The sequence below is a fragment of the Thermobia domestica genome, chromosome 9 (assembly GCF_964235325.1).
Source record: "Thermobia domestica chromosome 9, izTheDome1.hap1.1, whole genome shotgun sequence".
In the NCBI taxonomy this organism is placed as follows: Eukaryota; Metazoa; Arthropoda; class Insecta; order Zygentoma; family Lepismatidae; genus Thermobia; species Thermobia domestica.
In genome coordinates this window covers 224,786,748-224,803,093 of record NC_137462.1, presented here as the reverse complement: position 1 = coordinate 224,803,093, position 16,346 = coordinate 224,786,748, and the positions used below count along the sequence as shown (strand labels likewise).

Genomic DNA, 16,346 nt, shown 5'->3' with positions numbered 1-16,346 from the left:
GTATAGCGACACTCCTGATGTCGTTAACTCCAAGCTTAAATGTTTAATTTTTTGATCATATATTTTGAAATCTTATAAAATTTGTGCATCTGGTGTGCATTTGCTGGTTTACATGTATACAATATCATCATTATTTTCTGGCAATAATAGTTTCAATGCAATTAATATTTGTGATCAGGGAAGTTTCATGAGGACACCTTATATACATACATATATACATATATATTCCTGTGGCCTATTTCAGTCTTTCCAAGAAAGTATCTCGAAAACGGTTGAAGATATTTGAACCGTACAATAACTAAATAGAAAATGCTATGGGGGACGTCGAATGGTAATGTCGCTGTGCCCTCCAGGGCCGCCCTTGATCAGAGCTCAGGGCCTAAGTTCAAAAGTTTAAATGGAAAATGGGGCGAGTTATATCTCGTTTAATACATATTTAGAAACTTAATAGTACTGTGAAAAACATTTTTCATATCGGTCAATGTTTTCAAAATGGCCGCCAAGACACGGTGCCTGTATCAGATAAAACGTCCAGTACCACTAACATGAAATCGGCTGGACGCAATTAAACAGCAAAGAAGTGAAACAGGAAAATTGCATAGGACACGTAGAATTGATGTTGCCTTGGTATCCCACAGGGTGCCTTTCATGGGGGCCCAGAGACCAACTCCGAAATTTTAAATGGAAACATTGGTCGAGTGGTCGAGTGATACCTCATTCGATAGATCTTTAAACACTTAACAGAGCTGTGACAAAATAATTATCATATGGGTAACCGTTTTCAAAGTGGTCACCAACACATGGTGCCTTATCATATACGAGTAAAACGTCCAGTACAATTAATATGAAAACGGTTGGAGATAAATTAACATTATAAAACTCGTATAGGAAATCACAGAGGATACTTAGGATTCCATTTGTCGACAATGATGCAAGAAATAAAAAGTTGATTAAATTAAAAGTGGCATAACGCAAAGGAGGAAATATAATTGTTAGAAAAGTATCTTTCCGACTTCTCCCAGTAAGTGGATGAAAGTAGAAGATAAATGTAGGTTATACGCCACCCCCTCACCGCCCCTCACTGACTATAGCACACCCGCCGCAGTACACCACTGACATTGTCCAATACGCCACTGATGATCTAATCCAAAAAATAAACTGCTCCATACTTAGGTTGCATATTGCTAAGGATAGCTTTGATGATATAACCATAAATTCTTACTTCCTAAGGTGAATGTATTATATGTTTACATGATTATAAGTTTCGATACGGATAGCGAAATCTGCTGGTCATCTCGTTCTCTATGGGAAACAATGACTTCTTAAACTCTGTCCATTGGTCATAGTTTAAAGAAAATAAGCAGCGTTTACCTCAAACACAATTTCAGTATGGTCCTGAACATTCCTGATAATTACGCCGAATGTGTTTGTAATAATATCCTTTCCCTGAGGTTCCATACTTGTAACTGACATTTTCCCTTAGATTTTCTAAAAAAATATTTTTAACGGTTAATTGTTGAAAAATATTTGATGCACTGAATAGCCATTATTTAACTGTTTCATACCTCCATAACAGATAAATAGTTTATTTTTCATATCTTTTAATACTAGCTCTGTATGCTCATTATATCTTTGTGGCAATAAAGTTTTATACTTTCCATCTAAATGTATTACAACTCTTTCACCTGTATATTGTGTTTGATCTAATTTTCATAATGTGATTTCGTAAGCTTTGCTATTCTCTAAATCTTGGAAATTTACAGGTCTTCAAACAGTAATATCAGTTTTCTTGTTTAATTAGAATGACATTATTTATTTATATTATAGAAAATTTTCTTTGACTCAAACACAGAATTCAACAGTTCGGTAATTATCTTTTAGTCCAGTATATTTAAGTTTAATCCACCTTTAACTATATCACTTATTTTATGAGTTAAGTGTTTCCTAAATCTAGGTGGAAGAGATGACTTAAAGTTAACATACTCAACTAAAACACTTCAACTGAACTTAGTATTTATTTTGTCCATTTTTAGAATCTAATATTCTACGTTTAACTCTAATTCCCGTAAACCTATAACTGGTTTCTAAGTTTTGATGCTTATTTAGAAGTTCAATGTGTTCTGACATATTTATTTACTATGAAATCTTTATTTTAAAAAAATCATTTTTGTGTACCCTTATGGGATATATTTTATAACAACTTTTATGAAAATATACTCTAAAAAGTTCTAGAAACTAAATCTAAAAACAAACTTAATCTAACCTAAAACTGTTCTACTACTTTCTCATTCTGAGGATCATAAGTAAAGTTGCTTTTATCAATTAAAATCACATAACAAATTGTGTTATTAGCTATTATTCTGCAAAATTTACTACTATTTTTATATTAGTTCTGTCATTTATAGATATATTCTTTCTCTTACTACAATCAATCACATACATTGGTCTATTTTTAATGAACTCGCCAGGATTGTAATACATTTCCCTATTTCCTCTAGTTATTCTCTTAAATGTAGAGTAATCTTCATATATCTTAAAATGATCATAATATCAATATCTAGATTTAGTGTTTCTTTTGAAAAAACCTCCTCTCTACCATTTTTAAGTAGAGATTTTTAACTTTACAGTGATCAAATTTACTAGAATCTGCAGTCTGCTTATTGCTTTTATCAGTTTGGAAAGTTACAATTACAAAACCCGGCATATCAAATTCTCTAGAGCTAAATTGAGTAGTTACATCAAATTCTAAGAAAGAATCTACTTTCTTTTGTACACGTTGATAAGTGTGAAATGAAAGCATAATTTCAAGTTGTTTAAAAATGTTTAAATTTAACTTCCTAATTTGGTTCATACTCTAAAATTGGCATTCTTACCTCCGTACTCCTTACTGGTACCTTACCATCATGAAGCGCCTTTGTAACCGCTTCTGTTCATTTATATAAAACACTATTATTATTACCAGCCTTTATAAATGTTATTCTCAATCCATCTTTCCACATAATCTCTTTATAATCACTTAAAAGGCCTGGAGTTAATCTTAGCAATAAAACTAAAACCTTTTCTCAATCCATGTTTATCATTCGTTTGGAAACCTGCTTGTTTTAAGTACTCAACTTCTGGTTTAGAAATCTTGAAAGTTCCGATAGCTGTAGATGTTATTAAAGGTAGGTCAAATTTATCTATAATTACTCCGTGCTTTCTAATTTCTATGCTAGAGAAGAAGAATGGTAAGAAATTATTTACAGGTTTTACTGTATATGTATATCCAAACGTTGAAGACCTACAACTCCAGATTTCATAAAACAGTCTGCTCTGTGAGGATGAATAAATCTCTCTCCTACATCAAAATCAAATTCAATACCTTCGTTCATTGAAATTGTTATATGCCCTTCTTTTTGCTGAAAAACTTTACAACTCTTAACTCTCAATACTCTAAATACTATTTATTATAAAGAAAATATTAAAAGAATATTACAATTCCCATCCTAACTTAACTTTAGCATTCATAGCAGTACAAACTCCAAAGGCTGCGAGTCTTTCACAAATTGACGCATATTTATTACATACTCTTTTCCAAGCTTGATTTTCTAATTCTTTGTCTGCAATATGTCTGGAAGCTGTATCTTTATTATCGCTGTACTATATATCATCTTCTCAAAAAGCTTCATCTAATGGGCTAATACGCTTATATCCTCTTTCTACTCTTTCTTCTAGGTTAGTACCTGGCAGTTTTAACCTCTTAATTTTCCCTTAAGGCTGGACTGTATCTTAATGGATTGTTGGAGTTGGTCAGACTCCTCACCACCACACCCGTTCAGTCTGTGAGACGGTTCCACTTTAGACTGACCATTATATTTCTATGATGCATAATTCTTTCCATGCAGTTTTAAGTAATTTCTCTTGACTTTTTCGTTCTTTCATTCTAAGTTTATTTCTGTTTTCTTTTTCATGCCAAATATGATCTGGTTTGGCGATGATAATGAACATCTTGATGCTCACCTCTTATCCAGATCTCTTGTTTTTTCTCTGCTAAGTGAATAAGCTCGAAGAAATCAAGTGCAATATCTTTATCAATTTTTTCAAGATCTTGTTGTAATCTAATTCTTAAGACATTTCTGGAAAAAACAGTTACTATCGTAATAGGTTCAATACAGAATTTACCTATTCCAATTTCTCATGTACTCATTAAAAACTTTAGCATTATTTTATTTTTAGCGCCATCTCTATGACCACTCGTTCTTTGAGATAATCTTTCAGTTCTACTTTCGATATAAATTTTGTCATCGACACTGTTAATAAGTTTATAGATAACACCTTTCATATTTATTTCTAAATTTATTTCAAAGTTTGATATTTCACTTTTTGCTAACCTATGAGTTCACCTGCGGATTATTTAATCCTAATCGTTTTTAGCATTGTGTTCGGTCATTACCCGAGTTCCTCTTAAACGTTTCCAAATAGAAATTCTAGATTAGGCTCTAAGGACGTCCCCACAAAAAGGTGTGAATTGCCATGCTCCTTTCAAGCACGAGAGAGGTCCACTTGACCGCAATAGCTAAATCCTGGAATATGTAATTCAAATGGCAGTTTATTAATCAAATCATTTAGCAACCCTTTACCAAGTTCCCCATCATTCGAGAATTTTGGGGCAATGTGTTTAATATATTTATCAAACAACCTATACCTTTTCGATCGTTAGGAATAAATTGTGAAAGTTCGTTATTAATCATTCTTACTATACCTACTTTCTCATTGTAAAACTTATTACCAGCTTTTTCTTCTCCATCAATAACAATTAATCTATCTATTAACTTTCGAAAATCATCCTTCCAAACATATTCTTTAGGCAGTTCATTATATTGTTTAATTCCTTCTCCCGATTTAGGAGTTAGAGGTAAGTTTGGTTTAATCTCTGTCTCCCAAATAAGTTTTATATTTTTTTTTTATTTTGCACTTCTACTAGACTCAACTTTTTTACTGTATCATAATTTTGAAACGCTAAATCTGATTTTATTAATATTTCTTTATAATTATTAAAATTATTGTTATCATAATCCTTCATATATATTAAGTGGTATTCATTAACAACTTCCATAGACCTTCTGCTCTTTTATAGGTTTTTCCATTAATTATTAGATCATCACCATTAACTTTATAATTCGAATTCCTTATTTTATTTATTATTTAACCATCTTCCTCAACACTTCTTATTCCAAATACATAATCATTTCTTTTAGGATAATATCTCATTGCAATCTTACCAAATGAGTTACTAAAGGTTCTACTCCTACTTTCTCTTTAGTTTATTTTCTCATTTGTTTTGTCTCTATAATTACTAGTAAATCATCTTCCTCTACAGAACTGGCATAAATTGGAGGTGATTCAAAATATTTCGAATCCACTCTCGCACTTTTATTTATAGCTGGAGCAAGTTCTGCTATTAAGTTTTTCTTTTGTTCTGCTACTTCTTTAGTCTCACTACCTACATTTTTAAAAGCATCAATTACAGGTTATTCTTCCTTTTTGTACTTATCATACATACATGCTCTTTTCCTTTTAATTTTTGAAACCTTAAATAAGAAACTCCTTTAACTTAAGGTTCATCACGAATTATTTCTCACCTACTTATTATAAAGAAAACGAACAAACACCTAGAAGGGGTCAAGAAACGTCGATAAACGTTCATTAAACCTCCATAAACGTCTAGAAAACGTCAAGAACGTCGATAAACATCTACAAAACGTCGATAAACGCGTAGATAACGTCAAAAAACGTAAGGAAACGCTAAGTGTTTATAAAATGTTTTATCCTGTTTCTATACTTCCTATAATTTACTTTCCTTGTTATATCGATAAAACCATAATCATCTTTCCAACAAGTAGAACATATCTCTTCAAATTTATCATAAGACATACCTCCTCCAACAAACTCATTGTACACACGCTTTAAATTAGTATCATCTTGATGAAATAAACAAGAGAAGTTAACATTATTCCTTACTAGCTGTTTAGGTACTTTGGAATATGTTTGTGCAAGATAGAAACAATCTAAACGGTTACTCCTTCCTCTTGTAAAGTATTTTCTAACACTCTTGATTCTCTAATATATAACAATCAAATACAACAATAGACTATTTTCACATTCATGAATAGATACAACCGAGTTATTACCACTTAGAAATGTTGCTATTTGTTTCTGAGATTTTTATTCTGCTCTTTCAAATCGTTCTTGTTGCTGATACTTTGGCTGATTCATGCTTGTAGAATAAATGTGGTAATAATTATTGTTTAACCAACCTGGTTGTAGTGTAAAGCTAAATAAGAGAAACATTTTTTCACAAGCAGACGGACCTACAATAAGAACGTACATCATCAGGTATAAATTCTTCATTTCTCTTAGTCGTTCTTTCTTTAATCATTTCTTGCACATGCCAAATTTTTACCCCTAATCATTTATTATATAACAAATCTTGATCCCTCGCACTCCCTTGTGTTTTTATATTTTTAAGCGTTGGTTTGATCTTATAAACAATATCTTTAATATATTCCTCGTCTAAATCACCATTCAATGTTATTATCATTTCTAATTGTTTGTTAAAGGAGTTGATACATTTTACAGTAGTCTTATATTCATCCTTCTTCTCGCTTATATTAAGCTTAGAAGACAATCCTGTAATAACTGCGCAACCTGTAGCTAAAGATGTTATAATTGAACAAACCGTCACACGGATGAATACATTAATGAAACCATTTGTTGCAGATAATAATCTGGATGAAGTTATTAAGCTCTAATACGCATATTTAACGTAACATAATTTCCTTCTTCTTCTTTAAGCCATATTCTAATTTTCTAATGACATCTACTAATTTTATCACTTTTTCTCTTGGAATATCTTTAGGCAAATCAAATTCATTAATTTATTAAACAGAAAATGGCTCAGGCGTTAAAGTTAACTGCTGATACTTCTATTTTGGAAGAGAAACTACATTACGAATTAGATAACAGTAGTAACGATTTAAGTATAGGACTAGCTGCATTTTGTAGAACTTTCTAACTCCAAATGTTGTAGATAGTACATTAGTTATATTTGGTGATAAACGAGTACTTATACCAGGTGGACAAGATACTTTAAAGAGCCTTAACGACTATTTAATGTCTCAATCTGTAAATATAACATTAAAGAAGATGAGACAAGTAATAGGGTAAAAATAGAAACATACGATAGTGATTTTGTAAAGGAAATTTAAATACTGTTCTTGAATTTCAGGATTTACCAGTATTACCAAAGAACGAAATATATATTAGAAGTAAATTACCAAAGCTTCATTCTCTCGATACAGTTAACGCTCACTTTAATGTAGCTGATGGCATGTTCGTTATAGGTGGTGATTATATTCATAGAGAAACAGGAGTAATAGCAACATTTGAAATAACTGCTGAGTTTAAACATAGTATTATATAGGAACCCGCCTGTCCTTTATTTTCTCTATAACAGGAAACAAGAAACTATAATTGATTTTGGTGGAGCAACAACAGCAATAATTTTACAAACATTTTCTATTACATAAATAGGAAGTATGTGTATTAAAGGTTGTACGTTTTTATTCCTCAAAATGAACTTGAGAATTTAGAGATTGATCATATACTTACAAAGTAACAAGTAAATGATAAAGCTAAGAAAATGAAAGAAAGAGAAGGTATGAATTAAACTCTAACCACGTCGCAAATGAAAAAGATTAAGAGTTTACCTAAACAACACATTGGTGGACTTACATTTACGATATCAGCTATTCTCACGGCAGTTGGAGATTTATGTTCTTTAGCAGGAGGATCACCAGCTATAGCTAAAGCTGTTATTGATGCGAAAAAGAGTAACCAAGAATTAAAAGAACAAAAACGATATAATTTAGCAATGGAAGCCAAACAAGTGGTGGTAGAAAGTCAAAAACTAAAACCATCAACCAACTACAACATACCGAGATTGGTGAAAGACTTAATGATAAAACACTTTTGAGCAGTGTTTACGAGTGATGAATTACATAGGTAACCTAAAGAAAATGCGTGTGGCGTTGTTAATTTACACAAATCAAAAAATCATTGGTACACATTGGATATGTTATTGGAAAGATAAAGACGTTAAGTACGTGTTTGATTCTTAAGAAGTACCACCTAAGCCGCTAATAAAATATGTTGGAAATTAAAATCTATTTTATGATGATGTTCGAATACACGATTTTAATTCTGTTATTTGCAAGCATTTATATGTTAAGGATTTTAAATTGTTAAGTGATGAATATATTTAGCGATGAAGTGTATATAATAAAAAGTGAATAAAAATATATTTTAATGAATTTGTGAGTAATCTTCATAAAATTTTGTTTAAAATAAATATGGAAGTTATACATAATAGAATTTAAGATTATTTTCAGAAGTGTGATGAGATTAATAGAGTTTTTGTTGTCATTGATATCTGGAAAGCGCGTATTCCTAAGTTTTTATATACAGATGAAGAGTATGAAAAGTTAATATCGATAATTACCTTAGAAGATTTGAAAAGAAAACTAAAAGCTAACCATCATGGCTCCAACTATATAGATGAAAGAACAAATGCTTATTATAGTGCTGCTATGAGAAAAACATGGTATGATACTCTAGAAAGATTTAACTAACAATTATCTCGTTGAAAAGCTTTACAGGATAGAGTTAAACTACAAGAGGTGTTTAGGATGTTAGACGAAGAATTCAAAAATATACCGAATGATCAAATCTCAGTGCAAGATATATTAAACATATTTAGGAAACAAAATACTCAAAATATTATGATGATGTTCATTTAATACATTTTGACATTACAGACAATAAACTTACAACATGTGATAGACTTCAATATGCATTTGAAGAATTATATTACAGCTTTTGTTAACTTTCTTATGCTAAACGAATCGTCTTTATAAATATAAAGCATGTTTTGTATTGGCTATTAAGGAAACATGATATACATATTGATATTGAATTTAAAAGATCGAGAAACAGTGACATTGTATTGAAAAGATGTTTCGAAAAGTTATGTTGGGAATTACCATTTTCTATATAATAAATAATGGATATCCTTGGTAATGTCATAGAAAGGAAAGGTGATGTTAACATTAGTGAAGAGCTATTACAGGATTACAGGATTACAGCTGATAACACATAACAGAAAAAACGTAAACAATACTATGTAAGTCGTGAAGCTTTTAAAAATGAACTCCAGGAAACCTTTACATCAAATAATGAATCATGGGTTGAATTGAAAAATAAAAGAATCGTTAATGTGGATGATTGTATTGATCAACAAGATGTAGTAACTTTGGGACAACTTGAATCAATAAATAGTCAATCAGAAAGTTATAGAAACAAATTTGAAGATGCACTAAAACATTACAAAACACATGCTTAATGAAAAATAAATAAATAATGAAAAATAAATTAAAAATAATGATCGTAATTATCATTATTAAAATTTTCGATAACAAATGGATACATATACTCCGGAGATAGACGAATGGGTTATTTACGTGATGCAATTCTAGACGGTGATGCTGTAACATTACGAAAATTTAAGTCAATGTTAGATAAATTTGTTACTAAAGATTTCCAAACATCGAAGAAGCAAATATGTTCATTATGAAGAAAGAAACTATACATTTATTATGTCGATTGAGAAGTAAAGGTGTTTAAGATCCAAGTTTCAGAATGTTAAGTCTATCTGTAAATAGTTACAGATTTCTCTATAATGGTAAACTAATGCATATAGAATCATATCCTGATAAATCTTATTTATATATATATTCAGGTGATGATAATTTGATAGAGAATTTACCTTTCAGCTTTAACAAAGATAATATAAATACGATTATAAAAGAAAATGCTGCTATGGAAGAAGAAAAATACAATTTATTTTATTGTATATAGAAAGAAAACTTAAATGATTTTCTACACAATAAATAGGGTGTATTGTGTTAAGTGTAAAAAGTCAGCAGATACAAAGAAAGATACCATTAGAACAGCGCAATCAAAGAATGGAAGATATATTAAGAAAGGTGTTTCTTCTGTATGTGATCTTACTAAAGCTCATTCGTTAAAAAGAAAGATTGAATACAAGAAGGTTAAAGGGAAGATATTATAGAAGAAATTCACAAACCTATAACAAAAGACCATCCTAGGCTAAGTGTTATTATAAAAGGCATAGATGATCTTCGGCAAGCTGATCTTGTAAAAATAGAAAGTGGAGTATTAAAAGGTGTTTCCAAATTAAACAAACGCTCTAAATATTTACTAACGATTATTGATGTACTCTCAAAATATGCGTTTGCTGTTCCTGTTAAAGATAAGAACAGTGAGAATTTTACAGAAGCGTTTGTTTCAGTATTAAAAATTAGAAAACCCAGTAACTTACAAACTGATCATGGAAAATAATTTTATAACAAAAACGTTGGGAGTTGATGAAGGAATATAATATCAATCGTTACTCAACTTATAGTGGCAAAAAGGTTTGTATCGGAGAAGGCTACAACAGAACTCTTATACAAAACATATGGAAAAGGTTTACTACGCAAGGAAATCATAAATGGACAGAGATAATATCAACATTATTTAGCGAGTATAATAATAAAATACATAGAACAATTGGTATAAAGCCTGTAGAAGGGAATAAAGAAAATAAGCAAATAATATTAGAGAAAGTATATAGGAAAGAGTATAAGCGTGTTAAACCAAACTATAAAATTAATGATTACGTTCGTATATGTAAATCTAAAGGTTTGTTTGAGAAACGATATACGTCTACCTGGTCAACAGAAGTATTTGATATTAAAGAGGTTATTCCATCCAATCCATCAACATACAGAGTAAAAGATTTGGATAACGAGGATGCACAAGGAAGGTTCAGTGAGCAAGAATTATTAATAACGAAATACAAAGACGAGTTTCTTTTTGAAAAACTATTGGGTAAGAGAGGTAATAAAGTATATGTTCAATGGCTAGGGTTCGATGATTCCTATAATAGTTGGATAGATAGATATAATGCTGTGGTGTAAGTTTAGTATGTTCTGTCTTTTTATGAGTAATAATCTTAAAAGGTTTCTAGGATTCTGTGGTAGCCTAGGATGAAAATCATTAAGAGATTTTTTCATTGGCAATCTAAAGAGCTTATAATGAAAAAAGCAGTGGCTAGGATCCCAGCCACCGCTCTAATGGCCGGCCACTTCAATATATTTAGTAAAATGGTGGTTGTTTCCGATCTCCAGGAGACCCAGCAAAATAAAATAAAACTATTATCTTCATGAAAAATAAGAGTGCTATGGACAGGTTAAACGATAATTGCTACGAACAGATTAAAGATGATAATTGGTATGGTTTATTTGGTGATTTTAAATTGATTGTAGATAAAATTACATGATATTTTAACGATTCTAAGTTATGTCATGATAAGAGATTTAAACTTTGGTTAGAAAATAAAGTCTAAAGAACTAATTGAATATTATAAGGAAAAATTAAGACCAAGCGTAATAATATATATATGATAAAACCAGGAGGTAACAAAACGAATAAGATAATATGTGGTTGATACCTTCACACATGTTTACTTCAATAAATAAAGAGATCGACCTTTGTAAAGAGAGGTAGATACATCAGGTTATGTTTATATAGCAACTACTAGACATCACAAAGAAAGGAGTATATATAAAGTGGGTTATACAAAAAAATCTTGAACAACGTCTAGGTCAGTTTAATGAGCTTAGACTTGACTGTGAACTATTTTATTATGAAGAAACTTATGACATTTAATGCTAACAGGGAACATCACCCAATTGTCCGGCCCTGATTTCAATGAATTTTTTTTGCTAATAGAGGACATGTATTCATTATTTGTGATGTCAGAAATGTTTGCCATGGTGCATGTTTTTTATATATATATATATATATATATATATATATATATATATATATATATATATATAAGTTTGAAGAGTTGTGATGTGGTTATTAGAGATTACTGCAGAAGTCCCTTAGTACCATTTGTAAACGGAATGTTAACCCGTAAGTAATATGGACCGTCTCTCAGCTCGCTGCGACATTTTGTATCATTATATTTTCTACACCCCTACCACTACAAATGGATCTTCTGTTCTATTCTCTTCTACCTTCCTGTCTAGCAAATAGTTACATATTGTGAAGTTTGTGTTGTAGTTGATCCCCTGTGCACGGGGCTGGAGGAATCGCTTGGTCTCACAGACTTACTATAGTAGTTACGTGAATGTTTTACGGTTTAGCAGTCTTTCGTAATCTGCCAATAACAGGTTGTGTCTTACTCTGTGGCTCGTCTGGCGCCATACATCAAATAATGAACCACAGACTGGAAAACCTGAAATAACCATATCTTACAACATGGCCAGTGGCGTATTTAAGGGGGGCTTCCGGGCTTAAGCAACGCCCCGAAATCTTACTTATTAGAGTAAAGTATATTAAATATCTTGCAGAATTCTCACATTTTCAGGCAGTCCCCCCCCCCGAAAGTTAGCAAAGTCCCCACCGAAACAAAATCGTAAATACGCCATTGAACATGACTAAAGGCAGAGTGGATACTCTAAACTAAACATGTACAAATTACACTTCAAGTCTTCGAACAAGACGATGGCTATTGGTAATTTTCTTTATGCTGCGCATGCTGGATGTTGCGTATGTTTTGCATCAAGTCTACGCTAAGTCCGAAGTGATGACATCAATTGATTTCATGAAAATGTTGGCAAAATGACTACTTAGGCTCGGTTCAGACGTGCAGAAAAGTCTGCTACGGGCCGCAACAACTCGTGCGGGCGTCACAGATCAAACAGTTCAGACGTGCAGAAAAGTCTGCTGCGGGCCCGCAGCAGACTCGTGCTGGCCTCTCAGCCCAACCACTTCACATAGACATAGAAAACAGCTCATTTTATTTTCAGCTGCAGTTGAATGAAGATGGAAATTGAAAGAAGAAAACGTGCTGTTTTTGTGTACTTAGCCAGTAAAATCCTAAGGAAGAAACAGAGACAATACTGGGTTCATCCGTACGCATGCTCACGACTGCTTAAAAGTGATTTTTCTTCCATGTTTATTGATTTGCGCAATGACGAATAAAAGTTCTTTTCGCTTCATTTTTGAACTTTTATCGAAAATAAGTGATAAAATTAAAGCAGAAGATACTTTCATGAGACTTGCGATACCACCAATTGAAATATTGGCTGTTACATTAATAAGTTGATTTTGAATTCAACGTCCCATTCATCAGCGAGGCTATATGAGACGTGGACCTATTGATTAACGTGGAATCCGAACCACATGAGCTCCCGACGGGAATCGAACCCGCGCCTCCCACGTCAAAGGCATGTACGCTAACCGCTTAGCCACGGAGGAGCTCTGGCTGTTACATTAAGGCAAGTTAATTATGTTAACTAATTATCGTTTGTAAGAGCACAGAAAGTTAAACATTCGGAAACCTATTCATAAACATATTGAGATATTATTAGCGGCCACTGGCGTAGTTTAGCAATTGCGTGACTAATTTCGATTTCTTGACATAGTTCATGGCTTTAAATTATAAAGGAGACATTTATTTGACACTTCCCGAATATCCCGCTCAAGAGGGGCGTTTCAACAATAGTAAACTTTCTCTTTATTTATTCACAAATTACCGAATGTGAGGATTCGCTTCAGTTAGAGATGTAAAATTGGGCGTGTAAACTCATAATAAAAATAATGGTGCACAGGTTTCAGCGTCTTTGAAAATTTTCTCTTGAAGGGGAGATTCTATAGTAGTGGGGTCCGGTGGCCCAGTGATAGAGTGTTCACCTCTGGTTCGATCCTAGCTTGCGTGAAGTTGGCTTTTTGGTGCGAGAAGCACCGTGTGCGTGAGCTTTCTCGGGGTTCTCCCGTTTCCTCCCACTTTATTCATTCCACCATTTCATTCATTTATCATCACCATTATTATTTAATTTAGCCTACCCGGTATAAGCGTGCAACGTAAAACTCAAGGATTTCATTTCATTCTTATAGTAGTGATATTTCCCGTTATATATTGAGAAAGTGTTCAATATGAGGACTCGCTTAGATTGGAGATTTGAAATTCTTAATGTATACTCTTAAATAAAAATAATGGATTTAGTGTTTCCGAATAATCCATTTCTAAGATGAGAAAAAGGAAACATTTTTATAATTGTGACATTTAACGATAGAAGGTTTTGATGAAATCCCCAATACGTGTAGCACACCACAAGGAGGCAATGCAGCAAACCGAAGCAGAAACAGATGGGCTGATTATTTTGTAAGTGACATAAGTAGAGTTCCATGGCAAGATAACTTTAAGTTGTTCTTTATGTAAGAAAACATTCAGTTGTTATCTCTAGAATAGCAACAACGTTCACAATATTATCAATTGTACGAGAAATAAAAAGCATGCTTTTTATTTTTCAACCACATGAGTACCCTAATGTTCAACAATTTTCGTGTTAACTCTATTTTCTTAAAAAATTAGTACATTAACAAATAAAGACAAGTTAGCGGAAAAACGATATTTTTTCTTTCTTTTCTGTTCTGCTATTATGTTGATGGTTATTTTGGACTTCAGCGTCCCTTTTGAGCACAGAGGCTATATAATACGTGACCTCGATTTAAAGTATAATGCAACGTACGTTATAAACAGTGGGTTCATTTCGGAGTGAGTGACAAGGAATCTCATCAAAGGAACTGCATAACAATAAAGGCAGCATATTTGTTTATTGTTATAACAAAAACGTATTTATAGCCTCGCCGCTGGAAAAGGACGCTAAACGAAAACTAAATGTAAATACTACATGAATATTAGATTTTTACATTGAAAAGTAGTAATAATACATACCAATGCTAGTTTTTTCTTCTGTATTTTCATTAAATTTCTCACATAAGGTTTCATACACATTATTCCATGAATCCCGTTTTTTATTTTTATCTCTATACATTTCGGACTTTAAATTTCATCTCTCGTAATATTTTTGTATTTCGTTAATGAATAGTTCTTCATTCAGTTCTTTGCTTTTCATTTCTGTGGGAAAGTCTGCACGTGTGGCTTGACTCATTGTCTGCAATGGTTTTCCGACCCGCCACACCTGTGCGGACTCGCTGCGAGCCAGCAGTCCCCGCAACTCAATTTTTGCCCGCTGGGGGTCCGCAGCAAAGTCATGCGGGAAAGTCTGCACGTGTGGCATGAATGATAAGAACCAATGTATTTCCGGTTCTCGCGGGTCCGCAACAGAATTTTTGGTGTGAGAAATTTAATGAAAAAACAGAAGAAGAAAAAAGCAGCATTCGTATATACTATTATTACTTTTCAATGTAAAAATCTAATATTCATGTAGTATTTACATTTGATTTTCGTTTAGCGTTCCTTTCCAGCAGCGAGGCTATGAATACTTTTTTGTGATCACAATAAACAAATACGCTTGGAGAACAAGCCTTTATTGTTAATGCAGTTTCTTTGATGAGATTTCTTGTCACTCACTCCGAAATGAACCGACAGTTTATAACGTACGTTGCATTATACTTTAGGTCGAGGTCACGTATTATACAGCCTCTGTGCTCAAAAGGGACGCTGAAGTCCAAAACAACCATCAACATAATAGCAGAACAGAAAAGAAAGAAAAGAATATCGTTTTTCGGCTGACAATTGTTGTCTTTATTTGTTAATTACTAAATTTTTAAAAAAATAAAGTTAACACGAAAATTGTTGAACATCAGGGTACTCATGTGGTTAAAAAAATAAAAAGTATGCTCGAGATGTAACAGAAATATTTTTCTTTCTCCTACAGTTGATAATATTGTGCACGTCGTTGCTATTCTAGAGATAACAACTGAATGTTTTCTTACATAAAGAACAACTTAAAATTATCTTGCCATGGAACTCTACCTATCATGGTGGAAAGACTACAAGGTGTATGCAATGCAGTTCTACATTCTTGTCGCTCTGGCGCATGACGTCATATTGGACGCAGAAGTGACCAACGAGAGTCAGGTGAACATTTAACAAGCGTTTGCTCGCTGGTATCTTACACGCAAACTTCTCTTCTATTTATAGTGATCTTCAACGAAGTAAAAATTTTAGTACAAACAATAATTATATGAACGTAATGTAATCAATGTTTAAGCTAAGTGAATTCAAAGGAAGATATTTAAAATAGCAAAAGAAACAGCAATATCAGTTCATATTAAACAACTTTGAAGCTTGAACAAGCCAATATTGCTCATTACCAAGGTATATAAAATAACGCTCATTACATTTTCTGCTTTTAATTTATTTT

The 16,346-nt window shown here is 32.3% G+C and overlaps 1 protein-coding gene across 1 annotated transcript in view; it reads right to left on the bottom strand.

Moving 5' to 3' along the window:
- LOC145660612 (trypsin-1) overlaps positions 1-16,346 on the bottom strand; it is a 511,848-nt gene that overhangs the window by 50,214 nt on the left and 445,288 nt on the right. The gene's annotated exons all lie outside the window — the stretch shown is intronic.